Source organism: Cynocephalus volans, chromosome 10 (assembly GCF_027409185.1).
Source record: "Cynocephalus volans isolate mCynVol1 chromosome 10, mCynVol1.pri, whole genome shotgun sequence".
NCBI lineage: Eukaryota > Metazoa > Chordata > Mammalia > Dermoptera > Cynocephalidae > Cynocephalus > Cynocephalus volans.
The window spans coordinates 61,372,915-61,381,494 of NC_084469.1; positions in this window are offsets into that span (position 1 = coordinate 61,372,915).

Below are 8,580 nucleotides of genomic sequence, written 5' to 3' on the forward strand. Positions count from 1 at the left end.
TAAATGGATAGATGGAAGAATGGATGAATGGAGGGATAGAGGGACATACAGATGGATGGATTCAGTGGTGGATGGATGTGTGAGTGGATAGATCTATGGGATGGATGGATGGATGGATGGATGGATGGATGGATGGATGGATGAATGGATGGATGCGTACTTCTCCATCCACTCTGTCATCCACTTACCCTACTCCACACGGAAAGATCTGCTATACTCTTTCAATATGACCCCTTTTGGCAGCGTGATGGATCTTTCCCATATGTCTCTGTCGGATCTGGTAGCTCAGCCGAAATCCGATTCCATTTCTCAACCAAACCGCTCCCGCGCTCGCCTCCTGCAGCCTGGTGGAGGTGCCTGAACCCTACTCCACACGGAAAGATCAGCTGTCCTCTTTCCACATCACCCTGTTTGGCAGCGTGATGGATCTCTCCCAGATGTCTCAGCCGGATCTGCCAGCTCAGCCGAAAGCCGATTCTCTTTCATAAACAAACCGCGTCCGCGCTCGCCTCCTGCAGCCCAGTGGAGGTGCCAGAGAGTGACTCTTTCTTCTACGGTCCAAAGTCAAAAAGCGTCTTCATGGGAGAAGACTGCAGCCTAAGAGGCCATCCCCATCACCTGCCCCCTCGGCTCTTACCCACTTCTGAACCTAATACGAGCGAATATTACTCTGTACTATTTTGTAGAAGCCAACCTCCTGGCACAACAGCACCACTCAAATGCCTCCCGTTCGGAACGGAAATTAGGCAGCAGGTCTAAACACAAGTGAGAACGCGCACACAGCCTGGCCCCCAAGAGATCTAAATGTGCTCGTGCGCGCCCCGGGTTGACCAATGGTTGCTGAGAGACGTCAATAGTCACCAGGGTGATTGAAAGTTGTTTCTCACGGGCTATTTGTTGCCATGGCTGCAGATGAGTGCTTTCCTAAGCTTGGGCCTAACTCCGCCCCCTACTTCTCCATCCACTCTGTCATCCACTTACCCTACTCCACACGGAAAGATCCGCTGTACTCTTTCAACATGACCCCTTTTGGCAGCATGGTGGATCTTTCCCAGATGTCTGAGTCGGATCTGGTAGCTCAAACGAAAGCCGATTCTCTTTTTCAACCAAGCCGCGTCCGCCCTCGCCTCCTGCAGCCCGGTGGAGGTGCCCGACCCCTACTCCACACAGACGGATCAGCTGTACTCTTTCCAAATCATCCTTGTTGGGAGCGTGATGGATCTTTTTCAGATGTGTGAGTTGGATTTGCAAGCTCAGCCCAAAGCGGATTCTCTTTCTCAACCAAACCACGTCCAAGCTCGACTCCTGCTGGCTGGTGGAGGTGTCCGATAGTGACTCTTTCTTCTACTCTCAAAAGTCAAAAAGCTTCCTCATGGGTGAAGACAGCAGGTCAGAGGCCAATCCCCTCACCTGGCCGCTCGGCTCTTACCCACTTCTGAAGGCGATATGAGCGGATATTACTTGGTACTGTTTCGGAGAAGCCAACCTCTCTCTACCACAACAGCACCACTCAAAAGCCTCCCGTTCGGATCGGTAATCAAGCGGCAGGTCTAAGCATAACTGAGCATGTGCACACAGCCCTGGCGCCGAAGAGTTCTAAGAGGTCTCCTGCGGGGCCGCGGGTTGACCAATGGTTGCTGAGTGACGTCAGCAGTCACTTGGGAGACTGAAAGTTGGTTCTAATGTGCTATTCCTTGCCATGGCTACAGATCAGTTCTTTCCTAAGTTTGGGCCTGGTTCCGCCCCCTACTTTTCATTCCACTCTGTCATCCTCGTCCGCTACTCCACACGGAAGGATCAGCTTTCCTCTTTCCACATCACTCAGGCCAGGGTGCAGAGGCTGTGCTGGGGGCAAGTGGCAGTCAGAAGACCTCCTGCAGAAGGAAGGTAGCCTAGCGCTTAAAAGGAATTAAAGCATTCGCCTAGGGAACACAGCTAGAAAGGGCATTCCAGGCAGAGGAAACAGCCTGTGCAAAAAGACTGCTGGCAAGAGGAAACACATTGTACATTCCAGAAACTTCTGGCTCTCCTCATGCCTGGAAGCGTCAGAGAGGAGGAGGAGAAGAGAGAGAGCTAGAGGTGTTGGCAGGGGACACACTGTGCTGGCCTTAAAGGCTGCAAGGAGTAGGGAATCAGGACGGAGTGGTCAGCTGAGGAGCAGCTGTAAGGGGAATGGAGACTAGGGATACTTTTGGCAGAACCCCAAGGTGAGGAGAGCAGGTGTGAGACCCAGAGGAGCAGGTCCCAGGGCCGAACTGAGCCACAAACCAGGAGAAAGCACCAAGGGACAGTTTATAGCTGCCTGGACAAACCCCATCCCTGAGTCTCCCAGGGCCTCACTCTTTGTCTGTGGCTGCCAAGGCCCAGCTATAAATGCTGCGGCTCACGCAGAAAGTTTGACAGTCCAGAAAAAAATTGGGGGTCACTGGGTCCCACACCTGTCCTAGACTGAGACTCAAAGTGTGGGTTAGGCAGGCAGCAAGGGGAGCTGCCCAAGGCCACACATGGAGCTGGGCTCCAGCTCCGCACCTTCCTGCAGACACACCTCCTGCAAGTTCGGGGCCATCTTCTCCCATGCCCTTCCCCAAATCCCTGACCCAGCCTCTGGGGCAGAGTCCAGAACCCACGGAAGTCTGAGCTGGGACTAAACATCCTGTCTCACTGGAGCTGAGCTCAGCTGCCAGATCTCATCCTAGCTGAAGGCGGGTGTGCTGGTGGGGAGCAGAGGGGGCAGCCCTGTGTGGAAGAGCCTCTGTGGGGGTTGGCATGGTCAGGTGCTTGTGAAGACACATTTGAGGGTGTTGGGGGTCCATGTGGCCTGAGGATGTCATGTGTATATCCCTGACCTGGAACATTTTCTACCTCACCCCCAGAACCGTCCAGCCTGTTCAACAACCTCTGAAAGCCCAGACTTGACTCCTAGAATCCAAGGCTTGAGTAAGCTCTGGTCAGTTCAAGGGACAGGGGACTGCCCACTGGTCAGGAGCAGGACCAGCCCAGGGGCATTGGCCAGGCTGCCCCACTAAGGGGTTCGCAGTTGGTCCAGAATTCCTATGATTTATTTAGCAACAATGCCAGGTCTTCTTCCATTCCCTTCCTCCATCTTCCCTTGTGCCCCTAGCCCCTCCTTTTGATGCTGTAATTTAGAGAGTACAGACCTGAGCCAAAATCACAACCCCTTTGAGGTCATATCCCAGAGACAGACATGGGTCCACAAAGAGAAAGGGACCAAATGGAGCTTTTCCTGATGTCCCACAGTGGGTCAATAAGAGACAGAACTCCTTCCTGGGACTGCACCCTCAGACCAATCTTGGCCCTTCCCCTCCACACTCTTGCAAAGGTTCCTATATTCCTCTGTCAGAGTACATGTCGCAGTTTAAAACTGTGCACTTTTTGCCACATGATCAGCGTTCATCTCCCCCCAGAGGTGGAGCCTGTGTTTGCTCCCCTCCTGTAGTTCAGTGCCTCACACATAGTAGGCACGCAATAAATGTTTCTTGAGTGACCGTGTCATTCCAGAGCTCTAGACAGGTCTTCAGGGAAGTGGTGACATGTGACCTCAATCCAGGCAGAGTAGAGAGCAGTAAGTGCCAAGACCAAGACGACATGACCCAGCCTGGCAGGGCAGGGGTGATGAGCTTCCCAGAGAGTTAACCTCCTATGGGCTGGGTCTCATCAAGCACCTGGAGACCAGACTGGTAAGTGGAAAGGAGCAGACGGAGCCACAGGACCCCTGTTTTGTCCCCTTGGCTGCCCAGTTGGCTTGACCTTCAGAGCCACCCCTGAGTCCCCAGACTGGCTCAGGTGTCTTGACTCTGACCCCAGTGGACCCACCCACTGTAGATACAGACCTGGACCCCAGGACCCTGCAAGGTCTCGACCCCAATCTGAGGATGGCTGAGCCCAGCCGTCCCCCGGATTCTCCAAGGCACCCCTCCCCCTAATCCTGGGCTCCATGCCCACTCACCAGAGGCTTTGTGCCACACACTCCATCCTCTAATTTAGGGTCCTCTGGATCTTCCCAGACTAACCGAGGGCACAGAGGGCCAACTCTCATCTACTTGGAACTATGCCCAAAGCCTCTAACATGGCTCCATGGAGAGGGACATCATCAAGTGTCCTGAATGACAGGGACAGGGGCAGGCACCTGGCCTCTGAGTGCCCAGCACCCACACCTGAGTGGCTAAGGCCTCCTCATTCACCACCGTGGTCAGACAAGTTCCAGGGCTGCTCAGCTGGGGATTTTCAAGCACAGAAATCATTTTCAAAATCCTCAGAAACTCTGATGTCTGTGGTTCTCAAATCCATCCAGAAACAGCCTGAGTCTGTCCAAAAACTGGCGAGGACAACCAAGAAACCCAAATCTTAGTTGTTGGAAGGAAAGGGGCTAAGTCTTACCCCACCCATGGCTCTGACCACGCCCTCAGGGGCTGCAGCCAAGGGAAATTCTTTTTCCAGCTGTGGCTACAGCAAATCATGCCAGGTTATCTACTCTCCATCAGTAGAAGGAAGAACAATATTCTGACAAAACCCTTCCTCTCAGCCCCCGTTTTGGTGGCCAAATTTCTAACACAAAAGGCAAAAGACACAAATGAATGTGGCTTTTCAGATGAAAAGGTCCCACATGTCCCTCTGACATTGAGTGTAGAAGAATCCCAGGATTTAGAAAAAGATACATATGGTGAGGGTTCCAGCTCTACCACTATGAGCTGTTTGTCTCTGAGCCTCAGTTTTCTCTTCTGAGAACTGGGAATGTTAATTTCTACATCCTGGGGATGCTGGGGATAATGTGAAAATTAAGTGAGGTTGTGTCTATGACAGCTGAGCATCAAGAACAGTTTATTATTATTATTATTATTATTATAGAGAGAGGGCGGCATGATGCAAAAAGCACTATTTTGGGTGAAAGGCGGCTTCATTCAAATCCTGGCTCCATCTCTTGCTGCTGTGTGACCTGGGATGACTTACTCCACCTCTCTGGACCTCCCTTTCCTCATCTGCAAAATGGGATTACTGACAACTACCTCACAGGATTGTTGCAAGGTTTAAATGAAACAACATGGGCCTCAGAGGAGGCTCTCAAGGGTGCTGGTCCCCCTCCACCACCCAGGCAAGAAAGGGTGCTACAGGCTCCAGCACAGGGGTAGAGACAGGATTATTGTATCCCCACCTCCCAAAAGCCCCTGTCTCCAAGTTCCTGCCTCCTCACTAACAGCTGACTGACAAGAGAGCTAAGCATGCAGACCTCCCCCACCACAGCAAGTGACACACTGGTGACATGGGTTGATTCAACGAGAGCCAGGGCAGTCCCATCAGAGGGCAGGAGCTTGAAGGTGACCCATGTGTGCCAACGGATTTCCCTCCAGGGCTCACAGCAGGGCCTCTGCTAGACATGGAATAGAATCCAAGGGGGGTTTCTTATTCAGGGAACATTTTGTTTGTGGGGCCAGCCCAAGCCCACCAAGAGGTCAGTGTCCCCCAGGAGCCATGTGATCATAGCCTGTGAATGTGGCCTCTGCGTTATTGAAGTCCAGTGTAGTTATTTACTCATCAGCCCTGGGGAACTGTAGCCCATCCAAGCAGACCCCCGCAAAGAGAAACACGTGCTCCTGTTCACTCTGTCGGATGGGGTCCCCGGCAGGAAGCAGAGTTTACGAAGGGGCTGCTTACAGAGGAGTGAACTCAGTTAAGGGAACAAATGGGAGGTTGAGGCAACCCAAGACCAGCAACAGTAGAAAGCTGTTACCAACTCACAGACGATGGGACACAGGGGAAGGCATTTCTAGGACCCAGGAAGGGACAAAACAATAGAGGACCTGGCCAACAGGACTGGCATCACAGAGAAATGCAGCCACAGCAGCAAATGTGGGCCAGCGCAGAGAGGAGCAGGAAAGAAATACCCACTTTTCTCCTCCCATCCTCCAGTGTCTGCTGGATCCCCTGCTGCCAAACCTACCCAGAAACCAGGCCAGGAGCCGCAGCGGCAGCCCCCTAGACACAGGGCAGAGGCTGGTGGGGGCTGAGGGGGAGTGCATCTCAGAGGGTGGGAAGGGAAAACAGAATGGCCTGCAAATCCCACAACCAAATGACTGGGCATTAAGGAACAAGAAAGGTCAACAACCCATTCAGCGTGGCAGGACTAGAGAGTCAGTAAAGATTCGTGCATGTTTGGTTTCATTTTGAGCTACTGTTTATTGGTCACGTTGCAAATACTTTTTAATACAGACCTGAAGACAACCTTGAGAGGTAGATATTAGTGTTCCCATTGTACGATGATGACACTGAGGCTCAGAGAGGCGAAGTGTCTGGCCCACAGCAGCACAGCAACAAACAGTGCCACTGAGACTCCATACACCGAAGAGCTTACGATCATAACCGTCACCTGCACTGTGTGAGCCTGAAAAGAGCCCTGTGTGACTTGTGTCCCTGTGGGAAGATGCAGACAGGGACGAGAGGGCAAGAAGTTCTGCAAACAGGGGAGGCAGCTACAATTTAGTCCTCACAGTGGGGCCTGGGCATACCAGGGTTGCGGTGGAAGGTGCACAGGGCTGCGCAGGGATGGAAAGTGGGACCAAGGATGGCTCTGCAGAGGAGGGCATTGAGCTCAACCCTGAAGTTCACAGACAGAGAAGGGTCAGGACCCTGGTGGCTGTCCTGGCCACCTCTTTTCTCTAGCTCCCTGCTATCCATAGTATTCTCACATAGCCTCATGGTTTAAACACTGTCCACATGCAGCAAGCACCCCCAGGATCCAGGCCAGGTCTCCAGCAGATGCTGGCCACAGTCACAGAGATGTTTAATGAGCAACTCCAACCTAACACAGCCCACTCAGAACTTCTGGCTTCTTCCCCACCAAATGTGCCACCACCGGCCTCCAGGTTTCCACATCTTAGTAAAGTCCCCGCTGTCCCCACAGATGCTCAGGCCAAAGGCTGGGGAGCCATCCTTGGTTCCTCTCCAAATCTCACTCCCTACATCCCGTCAATGAGCAAGTCCCATTAACTCCACCTCAGAAACAGATCTCCTATAGGCCATCTCCTATAAACTCAGTCTGGGTCATCATCAACTCTCGCCTGGGATGGAGGTGACAGCCTCCTCACTGGTCTTCCATGCCCACCCTTGACCCCTCACCAGCCACTCCCCTCACTGTAGCTGGGATCTCTTTGGATCAGATCACATCACTTTTCCCCAGGCCCTGTCCTACAAGGCCCTGCCCAGCCCAACTGCATTCATTTCCTATGGCTGCTGTGACAACCTACCACAAAGTTGGGGGCTTAAAGCAGCAACAATTTATTTGTTTATTGACTTACGGTTGTGGAGGTCAGCAGTACTGAATAGCGCTCAGGTGCTACAATCTGGGCTGCATTCCTTCTGGAGTCTAATCCATGTCCTTGCCTTTTCCACATCTCGAGCCACCTGCATTCCTTGGATTGTAGCCTCACGTTGCTTCAGCCTCCTGTCATCACCTCTTCTCTTTCCTGATTCTGACCCTCTTGCCTCCATCTTCTGAGGACCCTGTGAGTACATTGAGACCACCCCACATATTAATAGGTTCCAGGGATTAGGATGTGGATATTCAGCCTATCTCACTGACCCAGCCACTTCTTGCACCCCAGCCCCTGTTGCTCGTTTCTATCTGACCCGGGACTTCTTTTGCTCCTCAAACTTACTAACCATTCTTCCACCTCAGGTCCTTTGCACAGGCTGGTGCTGCTGCCTGGAATTCCCTTTCTTCCCCTGGCATTCCTATGGCTGACACTCAGGCAGTGGCTGCAGGGTCAGCTCTCCCAGAGGCCTTCTTTAACCTCGTAGTCTCCGCCAGCTGCCACCGCTCTCTGTGGCAGCCCCATCATCATTCCCTGAACACTCTGATCACCAGCTGATGTTTTTCCTTCTACTTGTGTTCCTGTTGTTCCCACTATAGCATGCACTCCCTGAAGGCAGGTCCCATCATTTCGCTCTCTGCTGCATCCCACTGCCCAACATGGAGCCTGGCACACAGTAGGCGCCCAACAGCCACCAGCTCAGAGCTTGGGCTGTCACCCTTCCTGCCCAGAAGTCTAAGAACTTTCTCTCTCCCTGTTCCTTGGTTTCACTTCCATTTGTTTTACTTGATCATCTTTGAGTCACTTCTCACTTGAGGGATGAAGAGAGAACCAAGACTCGCTGCTGCTTTCCGGGCAAAGAAGGAAGTGACCCACAGGGCCCGAGCCTCCCCTGAGTCAGGACCAGCTTCCTGGCCAGGACTCCCAACCTCCCCACTCCCTGCCCCAAGCCTTTGTTCATTGCCTTCCTCCTGCCTGGAGCATCCTACGTCCAGGGCGTGAGATCTCTCCCTGCTCGACCCCCTCCTTTGCGGCTGAGGAACTGAGGCCTGGAGGAGGCAGGGCCCTCTGCCGGGCACGTGGCACCTGCATTCTGGGCCCACCAACTTTTGAACAAAAGACCCCACATTTCCACCCCCACCCTAGGAGTCCACTTCCTTCTGGGCCAGAGGCAGGAACCAGAGGGCAGGGGCCTTGATTGCTAATGTCAGCGGGCCTAGAGGTCAGCTCGCCCAGATCAGACACCCTAGGTCCT